Below are 21,578 nucleotides of genomic sequence, written 5' to 3' on the forward strand. Positions count from 1 at the left end.
CATAGATGTGAACACTTTGTTGGCATTAATGGAAGTGCATTAGCATGGTTTAAATCGTACTTATATGACCGCCATCAATTCGTATCAGTGAATGAAGAGGTATCATATCGATCACAAGTGCAGTATGGAGTACCTCAAGGCTCAGTACTAGGGTCGCTACTCTTCATGCTTTATATGTTACCCTTGGGAGATGTCATCAGGAAACATGGTGTTAGCTTTCACTGTTATGCTGATGATACTCACCTCTATATTTCTTCGCGGCCCGGTGAAACACACCAATTTGAAAAACTAATTGAATGCATAGTCGATATAAAAAACTGAAAGAGTAATTTCTTACTGCTAAATTCTGAAAAAAAAAACAGAGGTGTTAATTATAGGACCTAAAAACTCTGCTTGTAATAACCTAGAACACAGTCTAAGACTTGATGGCTGCTCTGTCAATTCTTCGTCATCAGTTAGGAACCTCGGTGTGCTATTTGATTGCAATCTTTCCTTAGAAAGCCACGTTTCTAGCATTTGTAAAACTGGATTTTTCCATCTCAAAAATATATCTAATTTACGGCCTATACTGTCAATGTCAAATGCAGAAATGTTAATCCATGCATTTATGACCTCAAGCTTAGATTATTGTAATGCTTTATTGGGTGGTTGTTCTGCACGCTTAGTAAACAAACTACAGCTAGTCCAAAATGCAGCAGCAAGAGTTCTTACTAGAACCAGGAAGTAAGATCATATTAGCCCGGTCCTGTCAACACTGCACTGGCTCCCTATCAATCGTTTAAATTTTAAAATATTGCTTATTACTTATAAAAACCCTGAATGGTCTAGCACCTCAGTATTTGAATGTGCTCCCTTTACATTATAATCCTCCACTAATGCTCTCAAAACTCAGGCAATTTGATAATACCTAGAATATCAAAATCAACTGCGGGCGACAGATCCTTTTCCTATTTGGCGCCTAAACTTTGGAATAACCTACCTAACATTGTTCGGGAGGCAGACACACTCTTGCAGTTTAAATCTAGATTAAAGACCAGTATTTGAAATAACGCCGTTTAAAAGAACGACGTTAGGTAACAACGTTATTTTTTCAGTAACAGGCTAATATAACTAATTACTTTTCCCGTCGTTACAACGCCATTAAAATTACTGGATGTTAAATGCGGTGCGTTATTATGCATTGATTTAATAAACCGAACGCACCCCTGGCTCACACAGCTAGTGAGGAGGTGGGTTAATAACGAGATAAGTGATTATGATTATGAGTCATGTGTTTCATGGTAGCCAATCAGAGCCAGTGTTTTTACACACATGCCAGCACACGCGCCAGCAGCGCCAATGAGCGAGTGAGCCGTCTCGCCTATGGCTGTGTAGCATCGATTTTTACAAAGCTCATCGTTCTGAAAAGCGAGGTGTGCTCTGACTGGCCAGCTGTCCAGTGTGTTGTGTTTGGCCGAATACTTCAAGCGTGTCACGGAAATGTTACATCCCTTAACATACTGTGATGCCGTGTCCTGGTGCAATGAGACAAAACCAATAAAACCCATTACAATCGAGGCATTGGTTGCATCCAGTTGGGACATAATTACTAATTATAATGACTTATACTGTCTTTTTTTATGCATTGCGTAAACATAAAACCCATGTCTGCATTTGTGATCAGAGAAACAACAAACAACAAGTGCTACTCTACACTGCTCAAAACTCGCAAATTAATTAAATATGTAAACTTACTTACAGACAGTGTGTCAGAAGCACCAGACTGTCCTTGCAAAGTTGGAATTGCCCCACTTTATAGAAACAAGCACATTGTAGTAGGGTTGTGCCGATAGACGATAGTCAGATATATCGACATAAGCAGATTTCTCTGTCATAATCAAGATGATATTAGGCTCATTCTCCCATTAATGAATTAGATAATAATAATAATAACTATTATTATTTTTATTAGGCGGCCCTTTATAATTCGGCTATCAAACTGCCCAGCTATTTCACTTTATCACCGCATTTCACACATACACAAGCACGCCAGTGATGCCTGGGTCAATGTATTAATAACCCGCACCCAACCGACCAGTGGCGGTTCTACATTGAAATACACCCTGGGCTAGACCCCTTTCATGCGCCCCCATGAACACCATTCTGCACAAAATATGAGTATAAGTTATCAGAACTTAAATAAATATACACTATATTAATATGCCAAAAATATATACAATCAGATATATAAAAAGTAACAAAAGCAGAGAGCAACAATATTATTATCAACAAAAATATTAAGAATATTATACAAATAAAATCTAGAATAAATATTCTAAATAACACAAATTCTTAATCACACAAATGTGAAAAAACACTAAAGAGGGCATAGGCCCAGAACAGAAAACAAACTAAAGAACAGAAAACAAACTAAAACCTGACCTTTCTTGCCTTCCTTGATGCAAAATCATCAATGATGTCATCGTATGCAATCTTCTCCCCTATTAAGTGATTGATACTGATGACGGCAAGTCCAGTGAGCCGATCCTGGGACATAGTGGACCTCAGGTATGACTTGATCAACTTCAGTTTTGAAAAGCTCCTCTCTGCTTGAGCCACAGTGACTGGCAGAGTAAGTGCAATCCTGAGAGCAGTCCAAAAGTTGGGGTAGATCTCCGATAGATCCTTATCATCCATAAAAGTGATAAGCTCAAGGGGGCTCATGGTCTTTGATGGCAGGTCAGGGAAGTTATTAATTTCCTGCACAAGCTCTTTACTGTCCAAATCAGAGTGCCCCTTAAAGTGCAGTGTGGTGGCAAGTGCCTCGCATTGATCTGTCAGCTCCACGTCTGCAAGACTTGGGAAATTGGTCAAAACTCTGAATTTCTTTCCCACATTTTCCAATGTGGAAAATCTCTCTTTGATGGCTGACATGGCTGCATCAACGACAACATTGAAGAATTCAACCTCCAACTTCCTAAGTGCATCACTGAAAGGCTCATCATGTGATTCATATGAGAAGTGGCGCTTTGTGGACCTCAGCCTTTTTTGTTTTAATACAGCCTCCACATTCATATCTTCACAAATCTCTTTGGCCGCCATCTGTGCAGCCACAAAGCCAGTTGCCCTGTAGCTCTGGAGATCTCGCTCAGTCTTCTTCAAAAGACTCACGGCTAGGTCCACATGCATGTTAGGAGACAGCATGAGTTTGCTGGCATGCTGTATTGCAGATAGCATGTCATACCAAACAACCGTGCAGATGCTGAAGCGGTACGAGCCCACCTCCTCAGACAAAGACTGGGCCTCAGCCTTTATAGCAGGGTCTTTGGTGTAGTCTCTCACCTCAATTAAAGGCTCTCTCACGGCAGCTCCCTGGTACCTCATGGGCTCGACGCTCTTGACCTTGCTCTCCCACCTTGTTTCTGCCCACATCTTTAAGGTGATGCTCACATGGCTCTTTAGTATGGCCCATCTTTGGGTGGAGGCTGAAAATAATGTGTACAGCTTTTGCAGGACACCAAACTTAAAGCATCAACAGATCCCTTAGCAGCATCACACACAACTAAATTCAATGTATGTGCCCCACATGGCACAAACAAAGCTCTGGGATTCTTTTCTAAGAGTCTGGCTTGAACTCCCTTATTTTTGCCTTTCATGTTTCCCCCGTTGTCATATGACTGTCCTCTGCAGTCTTCAAAAGGAATTCCCAACTCCTCAAGTCTGGTCAGGATCATGGATTACAAGTGCTGGCCTGTGGACTCCTCTGCCTCCAAAAATCCCATAAAATGTTCCCTGATATGGGGCTTTTCCATCAGTGACACCACTCTAATGACCACTGACAACTGTTCTGTGTGGCTTATATCTGGGGTGAAATAAAAAATTATTGAAAAAAACTTTGCCTGCTTGATGTCATCCTTTATAGCAGATATGATTTTGCTACTCAACAAATCAATCAGCTCATTCTGCACATGATGGCCTAGGTAGCTGTTATGACTTGCTGTTCCTCTTTCGACACGGTCAAGGCGATCTTTCATGATGGGATCAAACCTGGCCATAAGTTTGACCTCTTTGAGGAAGTTCCCATTTGATGGTGTGAACCGTGTTTCTGTGTGTCCCCTTAAAGCCAAATTTCAAATGGCCAGTGACTGCACGATAGCAGTGAGACATGTCAGCACTGCTCTCCATCTCGTCCTTTCAGCCTCCAGAAGTGCCATCTCCTGCTTATCAATAGTTGTCCCACTTTTTAACCTCACTGACAGTTCCTTCCATGCTTTCATGATGTGTTCTGTACTGTTTTCATGTGATGTGAGATAATTGCTTGCATGTTTCCAATTTGCCATTCCTGCACTTGTTAAATTGATGTTCCTCTTGGAAAACAATTTGCAGCAGAAGCAAAGAGGCTGTTGTTCTTAATTGAATAAATCAGCCAACTTCTTGCCATCTTTTCACCACTTACTAATGTCTTCTTAAAATATTGGTGGTGGCAACTTCTCCCATCACTCTCACTCCTACGGAAAACAAAGCCAGGTGGCACCTTACTTGGTCCTTTGCGAACCAGCTCAATCCAAATCCTATCAGTCAGATGTGGGGCCAGTTAGCAGGGTCGGTTGACAGAGGCTCATCCTCACCAGTGGGGCTCAGTGCGGGTTCAGCTCCAGGCATTTCTGTCAGACAGAATATTGGCATATTACTCAAAACACATAGCAGTGAAAAACATAGTCCTACTCATAAATTATCAGAAATATTACATTAAATTGCAGTTGTCCAGTTGTCTTGTAGCCTACACACACACACACACACACACACGATATGCACACCTGAAAGCTCATGCTGGGGAGAAGTAGAGGCAAAGAGGACTTCATCCTCAATATATCAGATATTTGTGGAGACATATGTGTAGCGAAGGAGGTGGTTGGCTCATCCTGACCAGTGGCAGAGGATGCTCCAAAATATTTTAAAAGTGCCCCTGAAATTGCAATTGAATTGCATTTGAAATCAAAAGACCATAGGATAATGTTTTATAAAGCTAAAACAGCCTGGGGTCAAATTGACTCAAAACATAATAGAAGGGTTACATAAACATGCTCTTACACACTAAATGTCTGTCATTAAACGCTATATCCTCCTAGACCCGGAAAAAAACATTTATTTATTTTACCCCCCCCCCCCCCAATGTCATTACATTGTTTAGAGCATAGAAACAAATGGTAAAAACATTTTTTTTTTGAAAAATTATATTTTATAAATTACTTTTAATTATATGTATAGGCAAAAACAATGGGATTTTATTTTTTAATCACCAAAAACTTTTTGGGTTTCAGGATATTTTTCAACCAAAATCTGTATATTAATCTAACTTTCATGGAGGAACCATTAGCTCTTTGGTTACTGCCTCAATTTCAATGCATGACACACTTTTAGTTATGACTTGTAAAACTATACTTAGGAAACTATACTTACCATACTGTGTAGCAAATAAATAGCAATTAAATGTTCGTCTTTAACCTACAGATTTGAAAATGCCGTTGGTTATTTACAGGGCTTAACGTTAAACCAACTGATGGAAATGATAACTGAACTTGTAACAGTTTTATTGCAAAGCAAAAAATTATAAATTAGATCTCGTGATTGAGTTGAAACCAAAGTATTGTTTTATAAGCATAGCAAGCATCATAGCAAAAAGGCTAACAAAGAGTTATACCCATCACCAATTAACATTAGCCTTTCATTCATGAAATGGATACTGTAATCATACAGAGAGAGAGAACAGTTGCATACCTTTATCTTTTGCTCGTTTCTCCTCTTCTTCTTTTATTTTTTTTCGAAATTGGGCACCTGATGGCTTTGACCTTTTCTTCTCCATCTCTGTTTATTTGGCACTTGACAATGAACAGATTTCCCATCCCCCCAACTGTCACTCACGACCAGAAGTCAAGACTAAACCAATTCACCTTGATGACCGCATAATAGTTTTGTAATACCTAGTTTCATTTGAAGGAACTATAGGCCTGTATTATAACATTATAAATGCAATGTGCGTTATTTGGAAGAAAGTCGAGGAGTGTGCCTGACTTTAGCTTATTATTAATTTTATTACTAGTGTGGATCCCCCGTCCCCATCCACCCCCCCGCCCTGTCCGTTCCATTTGAGAGAGACCCAGAGGTGAAATGTCGCCAGCGCCTCTCGCCCCACCCCCTTTTACACTTCTCTCACTACACACAGCTTCTGTGCATGGTACATTTTCAGCAAGCAGGGGCGCCGGCAGCTGCAGGGAGCACCAATTTGCCAATTCCACACACAGTGAAATGATATAAATGATGAAAAACACGCTTCGCGACGCCAGAGAGAAATGCACATTTCATATGGATTACACAATCAGAGAGTAGCCTATTTATTTTGGTTTGAATATATTTGTTTAAAAGTAGACATTTCAAGCTTTCTGTAATATATAGCATATATTTCTCAAATCCGTGAGGCACAAGCTGAGTTTCGGCACCCTCCAGTTCATGTGCAATGCAAGTGATTACATTGATTACTCATTACTTATTATTGATGAGTGATTACTCACTACATTGTCTGCTATAGCCTATATTTGCTTCTTATTTATTAAATATGGGCAATTGATTGATAAAACATTGATCAAAATTAAGATACAATTTATACAAAACGAAAATCTTTTAAAAAGTTTTCTATAAAACAAAACTTAATGAAGTTGTCAAAATCATGTTTTACCAAACACAGCACCATTGCTCCTTTTCTCTTGCCGCCTCCATCTCAACCTGCAGACTGAGCTCGTGCGTCATCTTCGCCATTATTCAGACAATAAAGTGTAGGCCTATGTATTTCAAAATTGTGTCTAGTACTATGTCAATTACAAAGGTTTAATTTGCATCTTTATTTCAAACGACCCGACCAACCGCGACCCGAATATCATTAAAAATATTTTTGGATGACTCGTAACCGTGGGTAACCGCTCATTTTGGATCAACCCGCACATCACTGACGCAGGCACAGACACACACACACACACACATGAGCGCGCGCGCAGAGGATTAGAGCCTGTATTCGCTGAAGTTGTAAAGCTTTGACTCGGATAACTTGTTAAATCCATGAAATTAAAGAGATAGAAAACAAGAAGTTGATATCCCACACATTTAATGGCTGCTAAACGACAACACGCTCTTCTCATTCATGAGAGATTAACTCTAATTAAGTAAAGTAAGTAAAGACAGTATAATAAGGTGACAGAGCGAACTTATCCATAGTGGTTCTCACGTAGTTCTTCTCTTAAAGACTGATCACTTAACTTAACATAACACACACTATGTGGTGATGACGTAGAAGGACTACAACTATGTAAGAACCACTATGGATGATGATTCGCTCTGCCGCCTTGTTATTATTTTCATGCACACCGCACTATAATGTGATGCATGCAAAATACATAGTTTTGGCCGTTACAAAGTCTGCATCCACAGACAGAATTACATCGTCTGCAGATGTATGGTACTTCATTGCACTTTAACAAGTAATCTGAACAGCCTATGTATTTGCACTATTTTAAACGAGCCCTCACTAACTGAGTTTAATGCCACAGTTATGTTAGAATGCATCTCATTCTTGTTTCTGTGGTGGTGCGTTGGTCTAGTCATGAGGCGCGCGGTCCGGAGCGCTGTATGACTGATGCAGCAGTTCAACTCAACTTTACTACAAATATATGAACTTCCTGTTTTGAATACTTTATATTTAACATGTTTGTTCATGTCCAATATTACTGTTAAACTGTTGGACTTTAAATTAAATCTAGTAGTGATTTTCACAGATTTTCAGACTGATTTTGCAGAACATTTAGATTAATAACTGTGCGCAGATGCGGCATATTAGTCACAAGACGTGCGATATGACAGTTATCTGACTATATATGAACTAGCTGTTTTAAATACAGTATTTTTCTATTTAAAGTTAGTTAAATCAGTCAGTTTGTTTGAAAGTATGTATATATTTGTATTATTGGTGATTCCAAAGGCTCTCTCTTGCACACCTGTGTGGTTAAAATCACCAAATTGTTGTGCTAAGGCAAAAACAAAGTCTCTCTCTTGCTCCACCCATGCACGATAATATCGTGTATTGTCGATCTCACGGACTGACGATATGACGATTTGAAAAATGACCATTTCGCCCAAAACTACATTGTCGGCTACTCTTCCAGGAAACAGTCCTCCATAAAATGCCCTGCACACATCTGAATATTTGGGATGAACTGTTCTGGAACAGTGTTGTAAATACAACTTAAGCCCTATTCGCACGTGAGTATTACCTGATGACATCCAGTCATGTAATAAGTCAAAGTCAAAGTCACCTTTATTTATATAGCGCTTTAAACAAAATACATTGCGTCAAAGCAACTGAACAACATTCATTAGGAAAACAGTATCAATAATGCAAAATGATAGTTAAAGGCAGTTCATCATTGAATTCAGTTATGTCATCTCTGTTCAGTTAAATAGTGTCTGAGCATTTATTTGCAATCAAGTCAACGATATCGATGTAGATGAAGTGACCCCAACTAAGCAAGCCAGAGGCGACAACGGCAGGGAACCGAAACTCCATCGGTGACAGAATGGAGAAAAAAACATTGGGAGAAACCAGGCTCAGTTGGGGGGCCAGTTCTCCTCTGACCGGACAAAACCAGTAGTTAAATTCCAGGCTGCAGCAAAGTCAGATTGTGCAGAAGAATCATCTGTTTCCTGTGTCTTGTCCTGGTGCTCCTCTGAGACAAGGTCTTTACAGGGGATCTGTATCTGGGGCTCTAGTTGTCCTGGTCTCCGCTGTTTTTCAGGGATGTAGAGGTCCTTTCTAGGTGCTAATCCACCATCTGGTCTGGATACGTACTGGATCCGGGTGACTGCAGTGACCCTCTGATCTGGACACAGACTGGATCTGGTGACCTCGGAACAAGAGAGAAACAAACAAATATTAGCGTAGATGCCATTCTTCTAATAATGTAGCAAGTACATAGGGTGTTATGGGAAGTGTTTCTGGTTCCGGTTTACCTAATTAATGCAGCCTAAAAATCCTTTAACGGATTTGGATATTAAAAGCATATTAGTATGTTATGTGTATGCCAGGTTAAAGAGATGGTCTTTAATCTAGATTTAAACTGCAAGAGTGTGTCTGCCTCCCGAACAATGTTAGGTAGGTTATTCCAGAGTTTAGGCGCCAAAAAGGAAAACGATCTGCCGCCTGCAGTTGATTTTGATATTCTAGGTATTATCAAATGCCTGAGTTTTGAGAACGTAGCGGACGTAGAGGATTATAATGTTAAAGGAGCTCATTCAAATACTGCGGTGCTAAACCATTCAGGGCTTTATAAGTAATAAGCAATGTTTTAAAATCTAAACGATGTTTGGTAGGGAGCCAGTGCAGTGTTGACAGGACTGGGCTAATATGGTCATACTTTCTGGTTCTAGTAAGAAGTCTTGCTGCTGCATTTAGGACTAGCTGTAGTTTGTTTACTAAGCGTGCAGAACAACCACCCAATAAAGCATTACAATAATCTAACCTTGATCTCATAAATGGATGGATTAACATTTCTGCATTTGACATTGAGAGCATAGGCCGTAATTTAGATATATTTTTGAGATGGAACATTCGAGGCGAGGAGGATGCCGCCATGAACGCTCGAGGCGTTGGACTGGAGCGAGTTGCCCGGGACGGGCGAGCTCACTGCCAACCGCCCACGATATGGAGGGGCGGCTGCCATCCGTGAGGGAGCATAGGTCGTAATTTAGATATATTTTTGAGATGGAACATTCGAGGCGAGGAGGATGCCGCCATGGACGCTCGAGGCGTTGGACTGGAGCGAGTTGCCGGGGACGGGCGAGCTCGCTGCCAACCGCCCACGATATGGAGGGGCGGCTGCCGTCCGTAAGGGAGCGGAGGCGTCGGCGCCATTCGCCAGGGGGCCGGAGCCTGCTGCTTCCATGAAGGTACCGCGGAGGAGATCGCCCAGCTGGTGGAGGGCCGAGCAGCAGTGCGTCTGGGAACCGGATTTTTTTTTTCCTTCTCCCCTCTCTCATCTCTGTCGCTCCTCCTTCCATCTCCTTTTCTCTCGCCTCGTCTGTCCTACCCCCAGGTTCCCGCAGGTCCCCTGAGCGGTCCCCCCCGGAGGGAGGGGGGGGGGTAGAGCGCAGTCTCGAGGGTACCCCAGGCCTGCGAGGGGTGATGGGGGTATGTGGCGAGTGGGCCGGGCTGAGGGACGTGGTAACAAGGAGGGAGGCCGGCAATGATTGGGAAATCAGTGACACCTGCGACCCACTGCCTGTCTCGAGTCCCACGTAGGAGATGGAAGGATATAAAACTGGAGCGACGACAGTGAAGGACGAGAGAGGACCAGGCCTGGGCCTTTAGTTGTGTTTTGGTTTTATTTTGTGCGCATCAGTCGTCCGTGAGGGGCTGGTGTGCTGTTTTGTATTTGTTTTGCTTATTAAAGTTTCATTTGCTTGTCTGCCGGTTCCCGCCTCCTTCTTCCGGATGAATATGAAGGGTTAATTTATTACAGTAAGGAATCATTATTATCTCTCTCTGAAAGAGAGCTCTAATTTTATAGCTATTTTTTTGTTGATCTGCAGAAAACCAAACATTTTTTATCATTGTGTCAGTTAAATTCAGAGTGTAAGTACATGGCCATGGGAATGTAGTACCTTGCAACAGAAAAGACACACCAGAGGGAATGGCATTGAAAACAACAGCATATTCATCAGCAGATACAGGGATATTATATTTCTGAAAGAAATCTGAGTAGTTTTAAAGTCTGACTTGTGAAGAATATCCTTATTGTTCCATAAATAATATCTGTGCGGAGAAAAGTTATGTCTGTATATTAAGGACCAGGCCAAGAGCATCTGCTTATGGAAATAGAAAGTTTGATAGGGATTTTTAAAACATTATAATTACAAAGTAAAAGGAAATTCAGGCCTTTAGAGAAAATATAATAAGGGATAATATTCCAAAGTGAGGAGGGATTTTTAAGGAAATTCTTCAGCCAATTAATTTTAAAAGTATTATTTTGGGTAGTAAAATTTGGATCCATTTAATTATGAGGAATTAAATGAAGCATTTATCTGACTATGAGAAGTTATCATTTTTTTATATGAATCTTACCACACCATACAGTGTTTACTCATTTGGTAGTTTGGCTCCATTTAATAATGAGAAATTAAATGAGGCATTTATCTAAATACGTGAAGTAAGATATATCATTTTTTATTCTTGATATGAATCTTACCATGCTAGACCATGTATGCTTGTCTGCGAGTTTACCTGCATTTAATTCTGAGGAATTAAATTCAGTATTAATCTGAAAATGAGTAGTTAGATATATCAGGTGGTGGTGGACAGCAGTGGACTGCTGGGCGGAGCAGTCCCAACCTATCATGTTCCAGCTCCTCATTCTGGGGGTATCACTTTATCGTACTCCGCAGAGTCTAGAGTCAGAGTGGCGCTCCCAGGCCGAAGGCTTCAAGCGGTACTGAACCTGCATCCTGCCAAGTGTGCTTCATTGGGTCCTCCCCCGAGCAGGCTCTGGTCAATCAAGTCTTCCTAGCAGACGACATTGGTCTGAGGACCGTCGTTTTTAATAGAAGACTTCAGCTTTGAGAGTCCTGATTCTGTGGCTCAGGACCTCGTAGGCCAGGCCCCTCTGGGGAAGAGCGGGGTAAACTGCATTAAACAGTGCCCGTCTCTCCACAGTGCCCTCAGGAGATTGATCTTCCAACCCTGCACGTGTTCCAGGGCGCAGCAGTCTCCGACGAGCGCTTCTCTGTTACTGCCCGGAAACGTAGCGGTGCTTAGAGGCTCGTGACATCCACAGAGGTCTCTTAAGCAGCTAGTTCAGCTCTCCCCTGCTGGTTAGCTGCTTCAGGTCACCGAGCCAGCAGCTCTGATTACACCAGAGGTCAGTCTCGAGAGACTGGTTCCCTTAATAGACTATTTAACAGCGTGGAAACTACTGCCAAACATGCCTCAATGGGTCCTGCACACTGTAGTGAGAGGGCACAGAATCCAGTTCGGTTCTGCTCTGCCTCAATTCAATGGGCCTTTTTCCACCCTGGTAGGCCCCGAGCAGGCTCTGGTAATAGAACAGAAGTAGACACCCTCTGAGGACAGAGGACATCGAGGTGGTCCCTCCTCGCGTAGTGGTGTCCGGGTCATACAGCCAGTACTTAATCGTTCCGAGGAAAGATAAAGGGTTGCTTCCTATTTTAAATCTGCGTCTTTTGATCCGCTCAGTCAGGGGACTGAAGTTCAGCACACTAAAAGCAGACAATCAAGTCTGAGGACTGGTGTCACGATCAATCTAGAAAGATGCAATCTCCATCCTTCCCAATCATAGGAAGTTCCTGAAGTTGTTTTTTTTGGGGCAAAAGCCTACTAATACCGGTTCTTCCTTTGGCCTTGCATTCTCACCCCAGACTTTCACGATTTAAGCACATGGTGCGATTATTGGTTGATATTAGCTCAATCAGACTGGATGGCGTTTCGGCATCGAGATGTAGTTCTCGTTCACACAAAAGAACTGGGGCAGGCACAGATGTCTCCTGTTCGGGTCGAGTCGATCCTCATTTCAGTCAGGAGAGTAAGAGAAGGCCAGTCACTCACCGTCAAACAGTTCTAGACTGCTGGGTCTGATGGCAGCTGCACCCAACGTGATACCTCTTGGCCTGCTGTACACGAGACCCCTACAGTGGTGGCTCAAGACCAAGGGGTTCTCCCTGAGGGGAAACCCGCTTCACATGCTCAAGGTCACGCGGAGGTCCTACGTGCCTTAGACATGTGGAGGAGATCTTGATTCTTGTCTCAGGGCCCGGTGCTTGGAGCTCCTTGTCCTTGTCACCGCGCAATGCTAGTGACGGATGGGTCCCTCACCGGCTGGGGTGCGGTCATGAGTGGCCACCCTGCCCACAGTCTGTGGAGTGGCCACCATCTGACATAGCATATCTACTGCCTGAAGATGCTGGCTGTGCTTTGAGCACTACTTTACTTTCTCCCAGACCTAAGAGGTCACAATGTGTTGGTGTGCACCAACAACACAGCGGTGGTCTCTTCTATAAACCATCAAGGGGTCTATGCTCACGCAGTTTGTACAAACTAGTGTACCAGATCTTTGTGTGGTCCCAGTGCATACTCCTCTTGCTGTGAGCAGGTCACATGCCTGGGCATCTGAATATATGAGCAGACATCCTGTTGAGGCAGGGGCTGAGACCCTAAGAATGGAAGCTTCACCCCGAGGTGGTGAAGCAGATTTGGAGAATATTTAGTCAGGTGGATCTGTTTGCGACTCAGATGACATCGCTCTGTCCCCTTTGATTTTCTCTGACTCATTCGGCTTCGTCTGTACACTTTTCCCCCGATCGCTCTGCTCCCAGAAGTTCTACTGAGAGTATACCGGGACAGGGTCCATCTTCTATTAGTAGCCCCGTTCTGGGTGGGGCTTGCAAGTCTGGTGGCGTTTGAGACGTTGCGTCGCAACGTCTCAAAGCCATACTTCTGGCATCAAAGCCATACTTCCGGAGTTCGCTTCATTCCTAGAAGCTGATGCTCGTGCCACCTCACATGCTTTTATAGCTTCCTTGTCGCTACGTCACCCACCTATGACGCCATGCCCATTCATGAGATTTCACATATTATTCAGAGCTGGTCACGCTGAAGGGCGTTCCCATAGCGTTTTCGGACGCAGCGTCTCGTTCCCTTCGGTGAACCATGGTTACATACTTAACCTGCGACGTTTTCTTTGGGTTTCCACTATTAAAGGGTCAAAATTTATTTATTTGTTTTTTGGTCTTTAATTAAAATTACTAAGTATGTAACTCGATCTTTTACAGGAATTTTACAAATAAAGGGAAGATCACAGAGTTTGATTGACATTAACTCACACTTGTTGATATTTAAGCAGAGCACTGAAGCTCTGGAAAAAGGACTCAATCAATCTTAAAGCTAAAGGGATCTGGGAGGCGTCATCCAGAAATAAAGTAGTGTCATCAGCCAGCTGGCTAATGATAATTTGTCTATCGTCAATTGTGATACCTTGCAAATTATTAGTAGAGATATGCAGAGCTAAAAACTGAGAGGCAAATAAGAATAAATATGGATATATAGGACAGCCTTGTCTTACTCCATGTGAAAAATTGAATCTTGGTGAGGTTCCAAATTTTAACTTAATAACGCTATTATTATTTCTGTATAATGTCCTGATGGCTTTACAGAAATTATCTCCAAACCCACATTTGTCAAGAGCTTGAAATATGAACTTGTGCTCAAGTGATGCACAAGGAATGCTCAAGGAATGATATTCTCATAATCTAGAAGATCTAAGATTAATGTTATGTTATTTGTAATATGACGTTTCTCCATAAAACCTGATTGTGATTAATCAATAATAGAGTTAAGGATGTCTTTAATTCTTCTTGCTAAAACTGAAGCTAAAAATGTGTAATCATTATTTAAGAGGGTGATTGGCCTCCAGTTTTCCAGACACTCTTTATCTTTGTTGGGTTTGGGTATCAGACCCCTTTAAGCAAAACACTCACGTTCTGCCACCCATCTCTTCTGTTGACTAATCTCTTCTCATCTTAAATTTTAATGACTTAAGAAGCTTTGCCTTTCTCTATATTTATTCCTCCCCTTTCTTGCCTGTACTTATTTAAACAATGCCTGAAACTTGGTATTATGAGCACTTCCTGTTTCTGTTTGCCTCTTTAAGTAGAATAACAGGGAAGTCGATGCCTAATGGTTAGAGAGTCGGACTCCCAATCGAAAGGTTGTGAGTTCGAGTCCCGGGCCGGCAGGAATTGTGGGTGGGGGGAGTGCATGTACAGTTCTCTCTCCACCCTCAATACCAGGACTTAGGTGCCCTTGAGCAAGGCATCGAACCCCCAACTGCTCCCCGGGCGCCGCAGCATAAATGGCTGCCCACTGCTCCGGGTGTGTGCTCACAGTGTGTGTGTGTGTTCACTGCTCTGTGTGTGTGCATTTCGGATGGGTTAAATGCAGAGCACAAATTCTGAGTATGGTCACCATACTTGGCTGAATGTCACTTCACTCACTTCACTCTGTGTGTGTGCATTTCGGATGGGTTAAATGCAGAGCACAAATTCTGAGTATGGGTCACCATATTTGGCTGAATGTCACGTCACTTCACTTCGTCACTTCACTTTATATATTCCCCAACCATATGTCGCTTTGGATTAAGGCATCTGCAAAATGACTAAATGTAAATGTAAATCGCTACACAGACATAAACTAAGTGGAACGAAGTCTGTGCTGGTGCAAATAATTATTATCGTACACTTGATGATAAAGTATGCACTACGACTCAGTACTTCTACTGTAACACTGGTAGCTCTGTCCTGAACTATTTTGAACATTCATACATACATCCAATCCTCTCAATTTTTATATTTATCCATACATCCATCTATCCATCTTCTTCCGCTTATCCGGGGCTGGGTCGCGGGGGCAGCAGTCTAAGCAGGGAACCCCAGACTTCCCTCTCCCTAGACACTTCCTCCAGCTCTTCTGGGGGGACACCGAGGTGTTCCCAGGCCAGCCGGGAGACATAGTCTCTCCAGCGTGTCCTAGGTCTTCCCCGTGGTCTCCTCCCAGTGGGACGCGCCCGGAACACCTTGCCGGGAAGGCGTCCAGGAGGCATCCGGAACAGATGCCCGAGCCACCTCAGCTGACCCCTCTCGATGTGGAGGAGCAGCGGCTCTACTCTGAGCTCCTCCCGGGTGACTGAGCTTCTCACCCTATCTCTAAGGGATCGCCCAGCCACCCTGCGGAGAAAGCTCATTTCAGTCGCCTGTATCCGGGATCTTGTCCTTTCGGTCATGACCCAAAGCTCATGACCATAGGTGAGAGTAGGAACGTAGATTGACCGGTAAATCGAGAGCTTCGCCTTGCGGCTCAGCTCTTTCTTCACCACGACAGACCGGTACATCGACCGCATTACTGCAGAAGCTGCACCGATCCGTCTGTCAATCTCCCGTTCCATCCTTCCCTCACTCGTGAACAAGACCCCAAGATACTTAAACTCCTCCACTTGAGGCAGGAACTCTCCACCAACCTGAAGAGGGCAAGCCACCCTTTTCCGACTGAGGACCATGGCCTCGGATTTGGAGGTGCTGATTTTATATTTATTTATTTAAGTATTTAGAAATTCTACACACTAGTCAAAATAATTCTTAATGTCAGCAAGCAACACAAATCACACAATAGACACACTGCATTCAGTTCAAGGAGACAGCAGTCCAGAACAGATAATCTAATCACAACACAGGCAGAATGAATAAAGTTGTATTGCTGAGTTTGAAAGGTGTTTGAAAAACAGAGCAAACAGGAAGAGAAAGTGTGATCTGTATTATTATAGTTCTCTATATAAAGCATACAGACTGTATTAGACCCACAGAAAGATGAACGCTGTGCCGAAGTATTCACAATACACAATCTTCCAGCCTAGGATAAAGTCATTATGTACATTAGGTAACTAAACCCCTGGTCAGAGCCTGACTCCACCCACTGGCAATATTTGAAAAAAGCTGAAAAGTGGGCAAAGCACAGCGGAGATAGAGGGGATGAACCGAGGGCGGGGCTGAGCGGGTGGGGCGTGAACCTGAGACACGCAGTGACGGATGAATTGACAGCTGCAGTCAGAGACGCTAAAATTGAGAGTTACTGTAGTGACACAAGTAGCTTTGCAACAGAGCCTTCATTTGAAGTAGAGGAATTTTCTCTCCCACCTTAACTTTTTATTGTGTAGTTGTTTACCTGGACTAGCTGGATGTCTATGACCCTATTGGCTTTGAGATCCATCATGGTGTAGCTGCCATATTTTGCTGAATGTCCTACAATTGTATTATTTGCACAAAGCCAATATCAACAAAGCCTTACAGCAGTTTCATACATATATATTCATATATACATATACACATACATATTATTAATGAGTTATTTATTACCAGGTGAATCACAGCCCCATTAGCAATGGCATTTCAGTAGCGTCATCCTGGTCAATCTCTCACTGCCAGTTTATGGTTGGGATAAGGAGCTTGGCCTGATGTTTGTGGAAGCACGACTCCGAGATCCCCTGTATTTTGAAGGCATCAAAGAACTAAAATAAATAAAATACAGCTTCATATAATAACCTGAGGGGTGACTTGAAAATATGACAGAGTTATGTTATTATCTCTCACCTTCGATATCTGACAAAACGATGAGCCAGTGAACAGAACAGCTTCACAGATCTGTAGGTTTCCCGCTGGTACATTGTTTACCATTGGCTTTATCGACCAATCACTGGAGTACTCACAGTAAGCACAGTACTGTTTGACACAGAGAAGTGTCCCAATGGTTGTTTGTGAAACAACCACTCTGGGTGCAGACAGGGCAGACTCTGTAAAAGAAAAAGTTAAAACATATGAAATAAAAGCATAAATAATCACATTATGGTTACATATTGTTTATGTATCAGAAATAACTTAATGACAATCTATCAAAAGTATTTAAAAACGAGTAATAGCTAAATTAGAACATTTAAATATAGCCTAAATGAAAAACCTAATGGGACTGAAGGCATTACCTTGTACAGTTCTTGGAGCTCTCACTTCTGTCTTGATGGTAGCTGGAGTCATCAGTGGACACCTCACATCTTTTCCTCTTTATTGGTGTAGATGTTGCCCCGGGACACTCTGTGAAAGGCTCCATCAGTGTGCATGTGCCACACCACACACTCCTGTTAGGTTCTCTGGACTGGGTGGCTGTAGACATTAATAATAGATTTGTTATCAATAAGCAGCGAAAGTACAACAAAAAACGATATAATCTTTACTATATGATGAAACCTTCAAAAGCTCCATATTATTTTGAAAAACACCTTTGCGTCTCCTCATGGGCTTCATGTTAGCCTGCACACCTGCAGACATGGAGCTGACTGGTTCAGTCTGGCACCCAATTTTTCTGCTCATAGTAAGCAAAAAAAAAGTGTTATGGTTTACAATTACAGTCTTATATTCAGTCATTTTTTAGATTTTAATTTGTTTATAAATATTATTAGTTCATTAACTCACAAACTTCTGAGATAATTTTCTCCACAATTATTACCATAATATTATTATTATTCATCACACATGAATCTGATGAGTTTTATCGAGTTGATGTCAATAGCGGGTGCTTTCTGTAGGGATATTCATATTTTGCCGTTATGTGTAAAAAATCCAGCAAAATACACCGGCCCATTTATCGACCCCAGAGGCTTATCTTTAGAGAAATCATAAATTGTGTAAATATTAAAATCGGAATAATCAACTGCAGTATCAACCATTCAACCTGAAGAGGGCAGCACTCAGACATTTTTACACCATATATTGTAGAATTAAAACACTTTATACTCAAATGTCAAAAAAAGTTATTCTAATTAATGAACAGCACTAATAAAGCCCCATATATAAAGGTATAAAGTGCATTTGCAGCCTTTGACCGCTGAGTGGCGCTTTAACCACAAGTTATCAAACAAGCGCATCAAAGCACATTATCGCTAATAGAGGTCAGTTTTGCCTCACTGATGTGTTAGATTTGATGGCTTCAGTCAGGGAAAATGAAAGAAAAACACTGTAGTTAAAATATTTAATATTTAATATCCACAGACGAAAGTTTGGTACTTATGAAGTTATGTGCATTTCTTAGAACGAATTCAAGCAGGATGTCAAGCCTGTGCCTGAGTCTGTGCTTATATTTTCTCTAAGATACATGGTATTAAACCATATTTTATATTTGACACATTTAAAAGGTGTGCATTATTATTTATATTATATTATATTATATTATATTATGAGTTATATTATTCCAAAGAAATTGTGGTTTACTTTGCATCGGAGCATTAAAAGTGGTAGCCTATTTTAGGGGGGTTGGCTACATGGATTAATATGCAAAATGTCAATATTTTCATATATTATGCCTATATTTTAATTTATATTTTCAATATAAATATATTTTGTTGTTTTCATAAGGATGACGTGTTTGTAAATGAAGATCAGCGCAGACAAAGGCTGCAAACAGCACACCTTGTTTGTTATCTTTATTTTATAAGTGCACAAAGTTTTGTTGTTATTATGTTTGTATCCAAAAAAAGTAGAACCTTTACAGATTCGATTGATGTATTGCTCTTATCTGTACGATTAAAACTGAAAGTGTAATTTAAGTTCTTTTCGGGGTTATCAGGAGAAAATGACTCATAACGCGTATCCGCGTTTAATCGACTCCAGAGGGTTAATAAAACAACATGCATTTTTGTTATTCGTTACCTGTCCTTTAACTTATTGGGGAAAAAACATTTGCCTGTAAACTGATTAAGAAATTGTTGCATGTTTAAACACGAAGCACTGTATAATTTCGTTCCCATTATTTAGGCCTAATTTGCCTAAAACAAGAAACGAATAAAATTAAACCTGCAAGATTAAATCTTTGAAACTCTAAAGAATTAATAAAACGTCCTCACAATTAAACTCAAGTTCTCTCATTATAATCAACAAAATACACACAATGTAAAAAAGTTTTTAGTTTTTGCTTTTAGTGCTGGGCGATAGCATATGGCCTAAAAAAAAATCTGATTTATGTTATTAAGTTTTAATATAGTTATAAACTTATAACTGAGACAAGATGATAAAACAACTGTGATGTTATTACCTTAATGCTGGAAAGACCTTTATTTTATTTTATTATTATTATTTATTATATATTATTTTTTATTATTTATTTTTTGTTAATACTAGCCCATCAGCTGTGCAAATTTTGTTTGTGAGGAAAATAACAGTACATTTTTGTCAGTTATTTTATCTAAACAGATCGATTAATTTCTTCAAGATTTCAAAATCAAATAGCATGATGATAATGTAGTAGCACTGTAAGATTACATTTGTTTGAATGCATTATTGCTTAAGCGATTGTGTGTGAATGTGCTTTATCTGTTTAAATCATGCTTTAACCCGAAAATAATCAGTAAAAGAAGCAGACAAACTCATATAGCCTTTAACACCCCGCTCGACTATTGCAGTCATTATAACCTGATCAAGCCATAGCTAAATATGTTTAACATGAATTCTTCCTCAATATGCAATTATATTAGGGCTGTTGGCATGAATTGTACTCGTGATGGAGGCTCCAGTCAGAATCACACCGCTCCGCTCATCCTCTGCTCGGCGGCGTGTCTCTCTCAGACTCGCGGAGGAGGGTTGAGCCACTCTGAACTACGGGAGCCTGAGTTGTGCTTCGGTGGATGTTGAAAAGAAAACCAATTTTCATTCAAACAAACCGATGTAAATTACAAATTATCACCCAGCCCTACTTGCTTTCATATTATTTAATGAAAAAAAAATGCAGCTGCTTTTAAATGTAGGTGTGTAAAATATGTGCAAGATTTGCACTGCAGGTGTGATGGTAGATGTGCAGCTTTTATTCTTATTTATTTTATCTTCATTACAAATCTTGTTTGGTTTCATTTTGGATAATTGCATGTAAAAATAAATAATTATTATTCATATTCATATTAATATTAATATTCATAAGTATTTGTGAAAAAAAATATTAATTCGCATTAATGACAGGGCGCATTAATATTCAACATTCAACAATCTGTGAATGTTGCATTTCTCTGTCGGAGAGAGCCAGCACTGTGAATTTCATTTTGCAGAAGACAAGAAAACATTTGTTTATTAATAAATAATTAAAATGTCTCATTTTTCACAATTATTAGGCTACTTCATGTACTTTGTGGCAAACTTAATGGATGTGCTTGAGCGCAGAATATATTAAGATTTGATTATGTAAATTTTATATAAACCTCTGATTAATGAACGACTAGAACTAGAAAAATCTTACTTGGGGACAGACCATTTTTTTGTCTAACCAAAACAACAGTCCTATATAAACCGGTTCAGCAACTTTGAAAGCCTCATAAGACACTGTCCATATGAAAGAGCAATTCACACCTTTATCTCGACCCCCACAAGCCATGAATAACCCAAAACCCAACCCCCTCCAGCTGAACAGAATTCGGTCTGTGTTTTGGCTCTGAGGAACGGTGTGTTACTGGGCTGAAACATGCCTGCACTCAGCAGCACTAGGTACTCTTTGTATTCATTATATTCTCGCAGCTCATGTTACTATAGAATAAAACTAAACATATGCACACAACGTTTTAGCTCATAAGTACTGGAGGTTTCGATTTTTTCTTGACTGATACACACAAACACACATTCACACAACAAGCCAGGTCGGGCTTTCGCAGCGACAAACGCGTCCTCGAGTTTAACTTGTACGTTGGAGATAACTTTTAATCAGTTTAAACTTTGTGAAACCGCGTTCTCCAGAGATCACAGTGACAGTGAGAAGCACTCTCAATGCTACAAAAACATTTGAAAAAATGTATTCCATCCCTTTTTCACAGATGAATTTAAGCGCATCCAGTGGTTTAGCAACCAGGCTCCAGCAACCAGGCGTCTGCCCAAAGTCAGCTCTTTGAACAATTCATGCCCATCAACGTCCCGCG

This window comes from Carassius carassius, chromosome 2, assembly GCF_963082965.1.
Source record: "Carassius carassius chromosome 2, fCarCar2.1, whole genome shotgun sequence".
Classification (NCBI taxonomy): domain Eukaryota; kingdom Metazoa; phylum Chordata; class Actinopteri; order Cypriniformes; family Cyprinidae; genus Carassius; species Carassius carassius.